This window comes from Lycium ferocissimum, chromosome 7 (assembly GCF_029784015.1).
Source record: "Lycium ferocissimum isolate CSIRO_LF1 chromosome 7, AGI_CSIRO_Lferr_CH_V1, whole genome shotgun sequence".
Taxonomy (NCBI): Eukaryota; Viridiplantae; Streptophyta; class Magnoliopsida; order Solanales; family Solanaceae; genus Lycium; species Lycium ferocissimum.
In genome coordinates this window covers 34,651,819-34,669,077 of record NC_081348.1, presented here as the reverse complement: position 1 = coordinate 34,669,077, position 17,259 = coordinate 34,651,819, and the positions used below count along the sequence as shown (strand labels likewise).

The 17,259-nt window shown below is 37.8% G+C and overlaps 1 pseudogene; it reads left to right on the top strand.

Moving 5' to 3' along the window:
• The first annotated feature begins 15,725 nt into the window (after positions 1–15,725).
• Positions 15,726–15,888, top strand: LOC132065830 (U2 spliceosomal RNA; annotated as a pseudogene).
• The last annotated feature ends 1,371 nt before the right edge of the window (positions 15,889–17,259 follow it).

Sequence of the window (17,259 nt, the reverse complement as noted above, 5' to 3'; positions counted from 1 at the left end):
TGGCGAGCGAGAGGCCGTGTAGCTATTCCGGATAGGAACCAAGCACCGCTTTGCTCAGGACCCTGACATAGAGTTGACTCCGGAGCTTGACAATATTCCGGACGAGAAGATTAGGGCTGCTGAGACACCGCCTGAGGTCGCTGCTACTCCCGATTTTCAGGGGGCTGTGTTTCGAGTGTTGGGATACTTTGACAGTTTGGCTCAGGCGGGAATGATTCCAGTTGCTCCAGATGGCTCGCAGACTAGAGTGGGAGGTCATACTCCCGATGCTACGGTTGCTCCAGGATTTCGGACATCGGGGATATTACGGCGACGACAGTGGCGCCCGTATTGATGCTACTCCAGTATTTGATTTTGCTCTAAGGCCTATACATGGGCCAGTATTGACCAGTGAGGAACGAAAATTGTTCGAGGGGTTTACCAAAATGTCTCCTCCCTGGTTCCATGGTACTCCCGGGAGGATGCGTATGAGTTTATTGTTAGGTTTGCCATGAGATGCTTCATAAGTTGGGTATAGTGGAGTCTCACGGGGTCGATTATGTTTCTTTCCGGTTAGTTGGGGATGCTAGCGGTGGTGGAGATCATACATGGAGTGTCGACCGGTTGGCTTGCCACGCTTTGACACTGGACCCGGTTCTATCGGGTGTTTACGGAGAAGTATGTCCCTCGTACTGCGAGAGACAACGGGGAAGGATGATTTTCGACATTGGAGCAACGGGGTAGGTCGGTTGCGGAGTATGAGACAGATTTCTCGCTTTGTCCCGTTATGCGACGGCATTACTTCCCACGACTGAGAGAGTGAGGAGATTTGTGAAGGGTTTGGACCTTTCGCTTCGGCTGGCGACCTTACAGTTAGAGGCCTCTGGGGCCTCATTTCAGTCAGTAGTAGAGCATGCCAGGAGGGTTGAGTCAGAGATGGGTCGGACACATAGTGGGGGTGGCGACAAGAAAACTCGTGGATTTGATAGTTTCAAAGGTCTATTAGAGGTGGGGGACGCCATGACAAGGTTCGTCATCATCCCTACGGCCGCCCCGTCCGGTCATCACTTCGAGGCTTTAGCGAGGTGGTTCTTCGAGGTTATAGCGGGCATAATTCGAAGCGAGACTTCCCGAGGTTCTTACTCTCGACCTTCAGACCGCGGGGGGTATTACGGTTATTCTATGACAGTTCAGCAGCCTATGGCCAGAAGAGCATGTTTTGAGTGTGGTGAGACAGGGCATTTCGCGAGAGAGTGTCTAGATCCGGGCAAGGTTCTAGAGTTCAAACATCTAGGCCTCCGGCACCGCCCGGCTAGAGGAGGAGGATATTCTAATAAAGGGGGTTCGCGGTCGAGCGAGAGGTGGCCATCGGCCTAGCGAGAGGTGGTCATCGGTGCAGTAGGGGCAGCGCTCAGTCAGTGAGAGGAGGATCTCAGGCAGTTCGTGGTGGTCGTGGAGGCACACAGTCCGAAGGTGGACGTTCCCATTTCTATGCTTTTCGGGTAGACCGAGAGGCGAGGCCTCTAATGCGGTTATCACGAGGTATTATTTCGGTTTGTCACCAATCGGCTCTGTCTTATTTGATCCGGGTTCTACTTTCTCTTATGTGTCCACTTATTTCTCCACGGGTACGGATATGCTTTGTGATATGCTTGATGTACCTATTCGTGTCTCTACTCTGTCGGAGATTAGTGATAGTAGATCGGGTCTATGGGTCTTGTGTAGTCACATTTATGGGGTATGATACGTGGGTAGACTTGGTTATTTTGGATATGGTGGATTTTGATATTATTTTGGGATGGGTGGTTATCTCCCTATCATGCTATTTTTAGCTGTCACGCCAAGACGATCACGTTAGCCATGCCGGGTATTCGCGATTAGAGTGGAAGGGTACTCTAGTCCGGCGCCTAAGAAAATCATATCATTTCTTCGGGCAAAGAAATTAGTGGATAAGGGATGTTTAGCATATTTGGCTCATATTCGGGATACTAGTGTGGACACTCCTTCCCTAGAGTCAGTGCCAGTGGTTTGTGAGTTCTCAGAGGTTTTCCTACTGGATTTACGGAATGCCACCCGATCGAGATATTGACTTTTGCATTGACTTGGAGCCGGGCACCGACCTATTTCTATTCCACCATATCGGATGGCTCGGCGAGTTGAGAGAGAGTTGAAGGAGCGGTTGCAAGACTTGTTGAGCAAAGGATTTATTAGACCCGAGTATTTCTCCTTGGGGTGCTCTGTTCTATTCGTGAAGAAGAAGGATGGTACCGTACGGATGTGTATCGATTATCGGCAATTGAACAAAGTTACAATCGAGAAATAAGTATCCAATACCCCGCATTGATGACTTATTTGACCGGCTTCGGGGTGCGTCGATCTTTTCTAAGATTGATTTGAGGTCGAGCTATCATCGGTTGAAGATTCGAGCGGAGGATATTCGAAGACCGCTTTTAGGACCCGTTATGGTCATTATGAGTTCTTGGTGATGTCTTTCGGGCTTACTAATGCCCCCATGACATTCATGAATTTGATGAATGGGATCTTCAAGCCATACTTGGATTCATTCGTGATCGTGTTTATTGATGACATCTTGGTGTACTCTCGGAGTAAGAAAGATCACGAGGAAGACGCACGAGGATCGTGCTTGGCTTGTTGAAAGAGAAGAAATTATATGCCAAGTTTTCCAAGTGTGAGTTACGGCTCGGTTCGTAGCATTTTTGGGACATGTTGTGTCCAAAGATGGGATTATGGTTGATCCCAAGAAGATTGAGGCGGTTATAGATTGGGTCAGGCCTACGTCAGTGACTGAGATTCGGAGCTTCGTGGGCCTTGCGAGTTATTATCGCCGATTTGTGAAGGGGTTTTCATCTATTGCTTCCCATTTGACTAGGTTGACTCAGAAGAATGTGCCTTTCCAATGGTCGATGAGTGTGAAGAGAGCTTTCAAAAGCTCGAGGCTTTATTGACTTCGGACCCCGATTTTGGCTTTTAGAGGGGAAAGGACTTTCTTGTTTATTGTGATGCTTCTCGGATTGGCTTGGGTTGTGTGTTGATGCAAGAGGGTAGGGTGATCGCGTATGCTTCGAGACGACTAAAGGTTCACGAGAAAAACTACCCCGCTCATGACTTAGAGTTGGGCTGCGGTAGTCTTCGCATTGAAGATTTGGAGACATTACTTGTATGGAGTCCATTGTGAGGTGTTCACGGATCACGTAGTCTTCGGCATGTGTTTAATCGGCGGGATCTAAATTCAAGCGGCGTAGATGGATGGAGTTGCTTAAGGACTATGATATTACCATTCTTTATCATCGGGAAAAGCAAATGTGGTAGGCGATGCGTTGAGCCGAAAGGCGGTGAGTATGGGTAGCTTGGCGCGTTTGATTGTGGAAGAGCGTCCTTTAGCCATGGAGGTGCGGTGTTTGGCTAATAGTATGGTGAGACTCGATATTTCGGAACACTGGTAAGGTTCTAGCTTGTGTGGAGGCGAGGTCGTCTCTTTTGGAGCAGATTAGGGCCCAGCAGTTTGAGGATGTAAAATTGTGCAAGATTCGGGATAAGGTGCTAAGTGGAGAAGCCAAGGAGGCTATTCTTGATGATGAGGGTATTTTGAGGATTAAAGGGCGCATTTGCGTTCCTAGAGTTGGTGATTTGATTCCGTTAATCTTGAAGGAGGCTCGTAGTTCCGGATACTCCATTCGTCGGGAGCAACAAAGATGTATCGTGACTTGAGGCAACACTATTGGTGGGGTAGAATGAAGAGAGACATTGTGGAGTTTGTTGCACGGTGTTCGAATTGCCGGCGGGTTAAGTATGAGCACCGAGAGACCGAGGTGGTGTGCTTCGAGAGAATGCCCGTTCCGAGTGGAAATGGGAAAGGATCGCCATGGATTTCGTGGTTGGTCTTCCGAAGACTACGGGTAAGTTTGATTCGATTTGGGTTATCGTGGATAGGTTGACTAAGTCCGCACACTTCATTCGGTTCGGACTACTTATAATGCGGAGAAGTTGGCCGGGATCTACATCCGGGAGGTAGTGCGATTGCACGGGGTTCCTATTTCCATCATTTTACGACGGAGGCACTCAGTTTACTTCCCATTTCTGGAGGACTTTGCAAAAAGAACTGGGGACTCAGTTAGATCTTAGCACCGCGTTCCACCCGCAGACAAATGGTCAGTCCGAGAGGACTATTCAGGTGCTTGAGGATATGTTGAGGGCGTGTGTTATTGATTTTGGTGGTCATTGGGACAAATTCTTACCCTTGGCGAGTTCGCGTACAATAATAGCTACCATTCGGTATTGATATGGCGCCATTCGAGGCTTTATATGGTAGGAGGTGTCGTTCTCCTATTGGGTGGTTTGATGCTTTTGAGGTTCGACCTTGGGGTACGGATTTGCTAAGAGAGTCCTTGGATAAGGTGAAGCTTATTCGGGGAAAGCTTCGCGACTCGAGTAGGCGAAAGAGTATCGACCGGAAGGTTCGTGATATGGAGTTCATGGTTGGTGAGCGAGGTCCTATTGAAGGTTTCACCCGTGAAGGGTGTGATGCGATTTGGGAAGAAAGGTAAGTTGAGCCCGAGGTTTATTGGCCCTTTTGAGATTCTTCGTCGTGTTGGCGAGGTGGCTTATGAGTTGGCGTTACCACCAGGTTTGGCAAGTGTTCATCCGGTATTCCATGTTTCCATGCTGAAGAAGTACCATTCAGACGGGTCTTATATCATTCAGTGGGATTCGGTACTATTAGATCAGAATCTATCCTTCGAGGAAGAGCCGGTAGCAATCCTAGATAGACAAGTTAGAAGGTTAAGGACCAAAGATATTGCTTCGGTCAAGGTGCGGTGGAAGCACCGTCCGGTGGAGAGGCCACTTGGGAGACCGAGGCGGATATGCGGAGTAGATATCCTCAGTTGTTCGACAGTTCAGGTACCTCCTTTTCTCCACCTTTACCCTAGTCGCTCGAGGACGAGCGATTGTTTGATTGGTATCTAATGTAACGACCCGTTTGGTCGTTTAGCACTTTTATGCCTAATATCTCTAAAACACCCTTTTTGTGGTCTAAAATTGGTGATTTATTTATATAATTTAATACATATTATAGTTATAGGAGATAAAGAATCAAGTGAATTAATCCGAGGACTAATAATATACTTACTTTTGGTGAAAGGAATTACAATTAAAAGGAATATGTGGGCAACTCAAATGTCATCTAAAATAAGGCAAATGGAAGAATACAAGTGTGAAATTAAATGTTGATTCATCCACTACATTTTCAACATGTTGTGGACAATTAAATTTGGAAGAAACATACATGTTACATTCGGCCATAGGGCTGAAAATTTTGAGAGAAAAAGTTGAAGCATATAATTGAATATTTGAGCATCCACATTTAATTTATGAAAGTATACATTGTTTTAGGAGGACATAACATGATGGAGGGATCTTTCACTTTAAATATTGTCATCCATCTTAGCATGATTACAATAGAAAAGGGGTGGTCATGAATCATTCAACACACCTATGATTGTCTTGTAAACAATTGAAAAAAAGAAGAAAGGAGAGACAAATTATGTTGGCCAAGGCTCACGAAAGATTAGAGGAAAGAATGGAAATTTTGTGTAAAGTTAATTGAGTGCTCAATGTCATGAGTGGAGCATGTGTTGTGTCCAACTTGTAGGCATCATAATTTAACCAAATAATGACTAAGGAATCAGCCATTACATTTATTTTCAACTTACACAACAAAGAAAGAAAACCTAGAGAGAGAGAGAAGCTAAACGGGCGAAGGGAAGGGCTGATTTTGGAGCTCTTGTGTGTTGATCAAAAAAATTATTTTCAAGGTGTTTCAACCCTTTAGAAGGTCCCTAAAACGTGAAGATAGTCTTTGGAGCAACAAGAACCATTTTCATCTCATATCACCGAGTTTGCTTTGTCCTTTGTATTAGTAGATCTTTTCTTTTCATGTATTAAGGGTGATGTAGATGTGTGAATATAAGTTGTATGCATGAAATAAGGTGTGTTGATGTTGGAACATGATAATAGTTATGGAGTTATATGGGTTGATGTTGAAGTATGATTGTAACTTGACGAACATGAATTTGCAAAATGAAAGTTGGTGTTGGAATGTTAGTTAGTCGTAGGGACTGTTTTTGGTGAATTTAATGGACTGATTTTCTTAAATAAATATAGTTTTTACTATCATAGATCTCATGGTAAAAAGAATGAAAAGAAAGAAAAAAAAGGTGAAGTTATGTTAGTATGAAAATGGTTGAATCTATGATTTTATGTGAGTGATGTTGAAGCATGGTGTAGCCGTGTGTGATTGAAGAAGTTAGTGAACTGTTTTTACTTGATATTTTGATTGTCATTATCATGAAATTTATGATGGAAATGAAGGTGTTTAATGGAGTTGAAATAAAGTATTTGTGAGTTGTTATAAGGATTATAAAAATGACATATATTTAGTTGATATGAATTGATGTTTACTTATCGTGTGGATAGCTGGTCGTAACTTACTGAAATTATATGAAAAGAAGACATGAAATGATGTATAAAAATCACATGTGGTTGGCTTAGTATGTTCGTAAACGTTTGCAAGAAAGAACATCGTTATGTTACCATAAATAAACTCGTTTTGGACTTGCTATAGATGGACTGTTTTGGACTTATGTTTTCATTAAGTTGGAAAGAATAATTATAAGTTGTATACACCATATTGTATGTTGGATGGAATGTTATAAGTTGTGACATACAAACTTTTAAATGAAAACAAACTATTTAACTTGAGAATGTGGGCCGTATGTGAATCTTTGCATGTTATGAATGTGTGTTTTTGGGTTTCGAATATAAATATAGCAATATGGGTGTCCTTAGAGTCGTATTCTAACGTAGATCGCATATTTTATAGATTTTGATCGTTCGAGGCTTTACGCAAAGGGAAGACATTAGTTTGATTGTTCGTGGCACCCGCTCGGCATTGAGGTAGGTTACGGTCTACTTTAGTTAGACTACGATTAGAGAATCGTATGTAGTTGTAGAAAGTGACGGGGACGGCATATAGGCCTTCGGGCATGAAGTAGAGGTGATTTCGGTTAGTTTGGCTTTGTTAGTTGCTATGTGGGCTTGTCGCCATATGTGTTATTTTACTGTGATTATCACTGTTCGTATCTCTGTCACATACTAGCTCACTCACCGTGTGTAAAGGAATGGTAACATTAATATGACTTGTATTGGTTGACTATATATTGATGATATTGTTGAGGAGATATCATGCATGACATGTCTTTTATATTATTGTTGTGATGATTGGTGAGGTGAGTGATCGAGAGACTCGAGGTCTTTGCGGAGATTGAGAGTGACGAGAGAGACTCGAGGTTTTTGCCGGAGATTGAGAGTGACAGAGAGACTCGAGGTTTTTGCCGGAGATTGAGAGTGATCGAGAGACTCGAGGTCTGCCGGAGATTGAGAGTGATTAATAGCCTCCGAGGTTTCTGCCGGAGAGCACGAGTGGTACATGGACTTCGCGGGTCCCCCATGGGTCATGACTATGAGGCATTGCCATAGCATGTGTGTACGGGAGTGGAGTGTGAGAGGTGACTATTGCATTGCATTGCATTGCATTCATCCACTCATATATTTGACTGATCATTTGGTGAATTATATCTGTCTTGGTTGATTTCATGATTCCTTTACACCTTACTTGTATTTGATATGTGACCATACTGTTTGCTCTATGTGCTACTTGTTGGTTTTGACTTCTTCATGCGTTATCTAATCATTGTCGGCCTATGATGCTTGCACTTTTGTTGAGTGCGAGTACAAGTGTTGTGGCGATACGTGAGGGTGATATCTTTTAGTTACTCTTCATTGCGAAGGACCTCCTCCATTTTGTTGAGTGCGACAATATGTACGATTTTCCTTCTATTCCGTCTCCTATGTTAGCGCTCTTTGTACCCCCCGCATTTTTGGGGTTGTCGTGACGTGAGTATTTAAGACTTGATAACTTATTCTTAATTTTATCCGTTAATTAACGGGGTGAGATAGTGTAGGTGCCACCACGACTCGCGAATTGGGTCGTGACAACCTAGGTAATCGATACTAAGGTTACCTACCTCGAATAAAAGAATCTATAATTATAGCAAGATGCAATTTATTGAATAATAATCATAATTTAATGTCAAAACAATTGAATCTAACAAACCTATGCTCTAAAAAATGAAAATAAAAGCACTACGCGTCATTAGTACATGGAACGAATGATGAAACGCGAAGTTATGTCCGTCGAAAATCAGAATTATTTCCCAGCGATTGTGTTTTTAGCTTGAATATACCCTTTGAGAAAGATAATTGTTGACACCCTTTGACCAAGATTTTTGGGATTGTCGTGACATTTCTCATGTTATGATAAGTTATTTAAAACTTGATAACTTATTCTTAATTAATTTTTAAATCCTTTCTACATATTAATTATTATTTAACTTGTTATTAGTAATGTGGACCCACATTTTCAGACCCAATTTCGCCTACTCGATCAGGGATAATTTCCCGATTTCGCCTCTTTTGGAACAACAATGAAACCTAGCCGCACTTTGCCATTTTTCCTCTCTCACCCTACGCTCTCTCTCTCTCTCTCCACTTCTCTCTCACCCCATTTTAGCAAAATCCATTTCCTCTTTCATCATTAACGTTACTTTATCACAAATCTTAAGTGATTCGCATCGTTTTAAACTCGTTAAATTAATTATAATTTATTAAATCTTTACTTTCTATATTAATTATTAATTGTTTCATGGGTTGATTAGGTGATAATTAAATAGGTTCACCCAATTAATGGCCCGTCGGTTTCTTTTGCTTTGATCCGAAGCTTTAATGGCTTCTTGTCCGTTCTTTTGGAACAACGAGTCCGGCTTTATCTCTCCTTTTGTTTTTTTTCTCTTTTTCGAGTATGATGGGGTTTTTGTCTCCTTCCCCTTTTGTGTCGATCGTATCATGGGGTTTTTGTCTCCTTCCCTTTTGTGTAGTTCACAATAGTTTGACCAACGTCAGGATTCGAAAGTGATTTAATTTCAAATCCCGCCCAAAAATGAGGAAGCCCTAATTTTACTACTATAAAAAGGGACCTTAAGTCCATAGCAAAAAAGGGGGAGGAGTTCGATCAGCCACCTTTACTACACCCAACATTTTTATTTTCCACCCCTACTTTAAATCTTGGATTTGTTTCAAATTCTGTTCTGTTTCGGGTTTAGTCATTATTTGCGTTCTGAAGCTATTCGAAAAAAAAAATCAAACCAATTTTTGAAAAAGAGTATTCTGTTCTATCGGGATTTTAATTCGGAAAGATTTTCGAGTTTGGGATTCGTCGTGTTCGAGTATAGATTCGAGGTCTCGACGCCCCGTTCACTGTACCCACAAGAGGTCAGCCTTTTCTCCTCTTAATTTTATTTCTCTTTTAGCCGTTAGAATATGAAGTCTGAACTTGCTTTTGTGGTTGTCCATGTTATTGAAATCAGGTGTTCTTAATACTAGAAACCATATCAATAAATATTTGCTATACTTCTGTCTTGGATAAAAGTAGTCATAGTCTTTTTTTTTTTTTCGTCGACGAATGCCATATATGATTCTGTTTGTGGCATAGATGGAACTATGCCTAGAATTTTATTAAAATCCTATGAGTAAGATTATTCTACTTTTAAATCACATTTGCAAAAAAATCTTGAAATCTATTTTGTGCATACTACATTTTGGAGGATTTTAAGTTTTATATGGTTATTAGTACAACCAAATACTGCTGGTTTGCCTTTCTTCATGTGATAATAAAAATGGTTACGATGTAATATCAGATCTTGCTCTTCTATTGTCTGTCAAAACGCTACATCATGTAGTATAATCAAGCTTTAGGTTTTTTTTTTATATTCACCTTGTGGAAATATGCTTGTTGAACCACGTTTAGAACATTAGAACTCTCAATATTTTATAAACTGTGCAGTAGGAACTTTCTTTACTTAACAGTGCTCTTTAGGATTTTAAATGCTCTGTTTGGGATAGTTGTTGTAAAGAGAATCACTTGTTTGGTATAAACTTTTAAGCCTTGTTGGTTTTGTGTGAATCCTTCATTAACTTTCACATTTTGTTAAAGTCATAATCCTTTCTAATATGCTTTCCTTTTCCTTTGTTTACATAACACAATTTGGATGTTACTTGAATACAAAAATGTAAATATTTTAACTCTAATCCAAAAAACACCATTTAAGAATTCTTTCAGTTGGTAATGGTCAGTGCTGAGCATAGGCTTCATGATAGGCTGTTAATCTCTTTTGTCCTTATCGTTTCTCTCATCTAAATATGACCGATGCCATATGAATTTCGGTCGATTTTGAACTTGAATTGCTATTGTTGTTGATTCGTTTCGTTTAGAGACCACGCTTAAGTTTAGTTTAATGTCACTATTTGCTTAGTTTGATATTCTTGACTTGCTTAGCATAGTTGCTATATGGCTCGGTTCATTTATTTATCTTGTTCTGAGAACGATGCTAGTTTCTTGTTTTAAGTCTAATGAATATATGAGTGAGAGGTTAGAATCCTGTTAGTGTGTCCGAGTCCCAGTTTCCATTACTTTTGAAAAATGGTATGGATTTCTCTCTGTCTGGGTTGTTTGCTATATGTTTGAATGAAAGGTCAGCCCTCTCCCAGGCTGAGCCTGGTTGTTGTCACTATAGTAGCCTTACCCTGTTTTGGTGTCTTTGAGTTAGGTACTTTCATGTGAAATATGGAGTGTATATCATGGCTTCCTATTGAACCCTCAAACATTCCTATGTGGAGTGCGATACTGCCTTACCACTTGATTGTTGGACTTAGCTATGGTGCACCCGATGCTTGTCTTCTTAGTTAATTACTCGTCCCTACCCTAATGAGTCTACAACTCACTATGTTAAATTAATGCTTTGGGTTTTTGTCTAGTGGACTTACCATTCGGTTTTAAGGGAGCCTATAGACTTGTTAGTTGTTTCATCATACCTGACCATAAGACGACTTTATTTTGGTCTGTCTATGCTATCCTGTTAGTCCCAATTTGTATTATATGATTTAGATGTTTGGTGAGTTCTGTATATCACCATGGAGTTTATAATACATTTTGTTTAGTTGAGTTTACATTTTTACATGTTTAACATTATCCATCGATCGTATACTAATTCTTTTTCTTTTATTTTATGCATGATCTTCGCATACGAGTCCAATGGACTCGTCATCTTCCGCATTCGGTGTTGGGCCAAAGCCCAACGAAAACATTTTTCTACTCTGTTCAGTTCTGTCCGCAGTCAACAAAAAATAAAAAAAAAGGGGAAACTTTCTGAGCCAAAGCCCAAAAGCCAGCGATGACAAGAAGAACAATTGATCTTTGGTATTTGAAGCCCACCGCAATCGGACCATAGCAGTCCTAAATGGGCCAGGCCCATTTACATTATATCTATCCCTCCACTTTTATTTTTATGTGTAGTAACATATATTGTATGACTAACATTTTGCTTGTAATTTAGATGAACTTTAGCAAATTAGTGGGACTTAGTTTAATAATGGGTAGTTAACTTAAGGAAAACTAATAACTAATAATTAATTCCATAAAGTCTCATTTTCATTTTTTTTTTTTTATATTAAAGTTCCTTATAATACTCCTAATATTTATCTTTCTTAGAATAATTGATTTTTAAAATAGCATAACTATATATTTTGAGTTAAAAGAATCGTGATTCACTTTTACTATCTTAAAGACTTTCAAGGCATCACTAACATATAAATACTAATCCAAGCATACTTTATAAATATTATTTAAGATTTATTCAACTATGCATACTTTTAGTCTAATATAATCAAATAAAGTCAACCAAAAAGAAACTCATGTCCTTTGTATCATATTTATAATAAAATCAGATTTTAGTTGGCATTGTCATAGTAATACAATTTTATCTAAGTTTCAAATTCGCTAAACTTATTGCCTACGTGAAAACTATTACATCTCCCAAATTCACCTTCAATAATACTTGAAGTCTTTTTCATACAAATTATTATATTGTGCAAGTCTTATTTTTTATAACATTATTACATCATTATATTTTACTTTAAAACTTTAGCAATATTTATAAGTTATTTTCCCAAACACTTAGAGTATTATATTTACACTTAGCCTAATTAACTATAAGTCCGGTCGGATTAACCATTATTAATGGAACTTAGAAGATGCCTAATACATTCCCTCTAGATTAGTTGAACCCTTACCTAGATCTTTTTGGTTTCGTAGACCTTAATAAAATCAACTTTAGGTAACAACTTTAATGAATTTTAGGTACCCTAATTCACCGTAAATAATTAGGTGGCGACTCCTGTACTTTAAATAACCCCGGAATTACCCGGATGTTGTAAACTATTTTGACCTAGGTTGAAATAGGGTATAACAATAATTATTACTTTTTTTATGATATAAATGATTATATATTTTGGACTAAATCTAAAAATTAAAAATATCCAATAATATGACCGGGAGGAGGCAGTAATGTATACGTACAAAGAAAAAACAAATTTAAACTATGAACAGGTTCATAAATATGATTATATGAGCAATGGACAAGTTAATTGGAAAAAGTTGTCGGCCATAGTCATAATAATAAATGACCCCACTTGAAATCAATGCGGCTATATCAAAGGGTTAAAAAGTCAGCACAGCCAAAAACTAATAAAACATGTACAACAATCAAGTTATTTGGAGTAATTACCTAAATACCCTAAAAATTTATCCCTCTTCTATAATAGTATAAAATATAAATATAAATATTTAAGGAAAATTTACTTGTCACACCTACTTCTAAGACCTATTTATGAATAATAACTACCTTTTATTTTATTTATTATTATTTACTATAAATCATTTTTACTTACATATTATAGCTACAATTACTAAGACATGATCAAGACGTGATTTATGGGATGTGTTATGATGTCTTCCATTTTTAAAAGATTTCATCCAAAATTTGGCACTATAATTATGCCCAAAAAAATAGAAACAACAAAAATACATGTATTGATAAAAACGAAATACAATAAGGTTCATTAAAATACAACCTTATTGTATTTTAATGATTCCACTAAAAATACATGTGAATGCTTAAGTTGATTTGTATATTATCTTCATATGTGCATATGTGGTATATTTGAGATACACTTTTATTTATTTGTTTTGGTAAATACAGATGTATATTTCAGTATCCGTATATGTAATTATCAGGAAAATACATATGTATGTATATCTATTTAAAGGACTCCAATACAAATACATGTGAATACTTAAGTTGATATGTGTATTATCTGCATATGTGATATATTTGAGATACACTTGTATTTATTTGTTTCAGTAAATACAAATGTATTTTTTTGTATTTGTATATGTAATTATCAGGAAAATACATATGTATGTATATGTATTTAAAGGATTCTGGTACAAATATATGTGAAAACTTAAGTGGATAAGTGGTTTATTTGAGTTACAGTTATATTTATTTGTTTCAGTGTCATATAATTTTGATCTAATTATAATTATAAACATTATCATAAATATATATGTATTTTGTATTGTAATTTATTAACATAATAATCGAGATATTCTCTATGTTACCTTTGCAGGAAAGAGTTATATACACCATGAAAGATATGATCAAGACGTGATTTATGGGATGTGTTATGATGTCTTCCATTTTTAAAATATGATCAAGACGTGATTTATGGGATGTGTTATGATGTCTTCCATTTTTAAAAAAATTCCATCCAGAATGTGGCACTATAATTACGCCAAAAAAAAAAAAAGAACAACAAAAAATACAAGTACTGATAAAAACGAAATACAATTGTAAAAAATTAAAAAATAGCTACAAATGGTAAATATGAAAAAAGTAGCTATAATTTGTTAGAATCTTTCAAAATATGGTGATTTATGTAAGTTTTGTTATAACTTACTCAAATTTATAAAATTCGTATAACGTTGAACTGTAAATACAGTAAAATATATAGTAAACTGTGACTTCTCCTTTTCCAAACAAAAGAATTGATGGACTGAAAATAAAAAGTAGCTGCATTTAATTTTCATTATTGATCTAGATATTAATATTTTTAATATTTTAAAAATTACATATTCAAAAGTTAAACAAAATGTAACAATAAATTCTAAGTTGCATCTGTGGTGACTTTCCACACAACAGAGATATTCTTGATTTCACAGATTTTCCTACAAAGAAGTATAAAAGTTACTTTATATCAAAATTGAATAATATGCAACAGCAAATAAACCAATTGACAAAGTGGACCCCAAATACGTAAGCAGGTCATAAGACATAAAGCAGCACATTAAATAAATCAGCGGGTCCCACGATTTCAGAAGCTGTGTCGACGAACTTACATTGAAGAAGCTAGGTGGATTCGTCAAGAAGCAACACGTGGAAACATAGGAGGGTTAGCAAGTTGCCCTCACTTTTGACTTTATTTACAGAAACACCCTGACGGACGACGATCCTGCCCCAAACCCACTGAAAATAAAAAGTAGCTGCATTTAATTTTCATTATTGAACCAGATATTAATATTTTAAATATTTTAAAAATTACATATTCAAAAGTTAAACAAAATGTAACAATAAATTCTAAGTTGCATCTGTGGTGACTTTCCACACAACAAAGATATTCTTGATTTCACAGATTTTCCTACAAAGAAGTATAAAAGTTACTTTATATCCAAAATTGAATAATATGCAACAGCAAATAAACCAATTGACAAAGTGGACCCCAAATATGTAAGCAGGTCATAAGACATAAAGCAGCACGTTAAATAAATCAGCGGGTCCCATGATTTCAGAAGCTGTGTCGACGAACTTACATTGAAGAAGCTAGGTGGATTCGTCAAGAAGCAACACGTGGAAACATAGGAGGGTTAGCAAGTTGCCCTCACTTTTGACTTTATTTACAGAAACACCCTGACGGACGACGATCCTGTCCCAAACCCACTTTTCTATATAGTAGAAAAATCATCCAACATCCAACAATCACTAAATAAAACCAAAAAAAAAAGGGGAAAAGAAAAGGAAACAACAAACAAAAGAGTAAAGTAAAATTTGCAGAGACTTCAATTAAGCACAGGGTATGTATCTCCACAGTTTCCTAATGGAGAAGCTGCTTTCAGACGTACTCAGATCCTGAAGAATTGTGTCTATTTCCTTTTCAAAATTTACTTTTTATATGAAAAAAAAAAAATGAAAGTGGCTAGAAATGGTATTTTGAAGATCTTATAGCAATTTTTTCCGGTAATAGCTCCGCCGACGCAAAAACCAGATCAAGTTATATTTTGTGAAATCGGGCTATTTGAACTAATTTGGAGATTTTCGTTAAATGAAAGGTATATTTGTTAACTTTCATAACGGCAGGGGCATAAATGATCCAAAATTGTAACGGGAGATATTTTTAGCTATTAAAACAAAGTAGAGGGATATTTTAAATAGTTTAGGTAAATATTATTTACCTAAACTTAAAGTGTGTAATTAAGAAAATAATTAAAGTTTGAGTATGTAATTGAAAACTACTCTTCTTGGTAGGATTTTTCTTCGTCGTACATATGAAAATTCTTTATATTGTTGTGCACTGGTCTTTGTTCCCACTTCGGCGTTTTAACACAAGCGGGAGATTCGAGTAATGTATAAATTGCACCGGATGAAGCAGACAAAAGTATACCTTTCTGGGCCTTTTGGCTAAGATCAAATGTAGTATCTATTCTTATCAGTTTAATATTTAATATGTGGGCCATCTGCCCACTTGATATTCATTTTTTTGCGCGGATTGCCCTTCTTTTGGGGTGGTCTTTAAATTTTGCCCTTTATATTTGTAGTCTTTAAATTATCTCATATTCTTTGGTCTTTAATTTTTGCCCTTCGCATTGCAACCCTCGTGCGTTAAATGCGTTGTAAAGAAATCATGAGGTTCTGAGTTCAAACCCCCGCTCAAGCATAAATTAAAAAAAAATAAAAATTGCAAGGCAAGGTTTGGGTCACGTGTATCTACGGACCCGTCATACACTTGTTAAAGAATTATCAAAGTTATGCCGGACCCAGCATACTCATGCCTTATGGGTAGACTTGGCATAAGTATGCCGGGTCCGGCATAACTTTGATAATTCCTTAACAAGTTTATGCCCGTGGGGGCATACTTATGGGAAAACTTTTAATGGACAAATTTTTAGATAAGCCTTAACTAAAAAGTCTTTTCCTAGTTATGCCTTATGGGGCAGACTTTTAGTTAAAGCACAACTAAAAGTATGCACCATAAGGTGGAACTTTTCCTTAAGGCATAATTAAAAATTTATCTTATAAGACAAAGTCTATGTCTTAAGGAAAAGTTATGCCTTATGGGGCATACTTTTAGTTATGCTTTAACTAAAAGTCTGCCCTGTAAGGCATAACTAGGAAAAGACTTTTAGTTAAGGCTTAACTAAAAGTTTGCCCATTAAAAGTTTGCCCATAAGTATGCCGGACCCGGCATAAACTTGTGAATTTACCAAAGTTATGCCGGACCCGGCATACTTATGCCAAGTCTGCCCATAAGGCATAAGTATGCCGGGTTCGGCATAACTTTGGTAATTTCTTCACAAGTGTATGCCGGTGGGGGCATAGCGAAATTTAAACTCTACCTTACGAATTTTTAAAAATTTTGACTGAGTGGGGATTCGAACTTGGAACCTATGGGTTTTAGCCGAAGGGCAAAATTTAAAGATTTCAAATATGAGGGGCAAAATTTAAAGACCACCCCAAAAGAAGGGCAATTCGCGATATTAGCTCATTTTTTTAAGGGGAAGAGTCCATCAAGGTAGCTTGCTAGCTGGCCTTTTGAGCGTCGCCCATGTGTTGCACTATTGCACAGGCCTAGCGCAACCCACCAAATCTAGTCCAATTTTGGTTTTGGGCCTTGCAATTTTTGTCTTGGTCCAAGTCTGTTACCAAAAGTATCTTTACTTTTGTATGTGGAAGCTTTAAGCAAATAATCACTTCTATTATGTGTTTTAGCTAGATGGAAATTTTCTATCTAAGAATATTAGGAGTAATTTTCTATTGAGCCGAGAGTCTTTCGGAAACAGCCATTTCTATCTTGGTAGGAGTAAGGCCTGCGTACACTCTATCCTCTCCAGACTCACGTTGTGGGATTTCACTAGGTTGTTGTTGACTTGCTGTAATATTAGGAGTAATTACTTCCTTTACATAATTTGAAGAG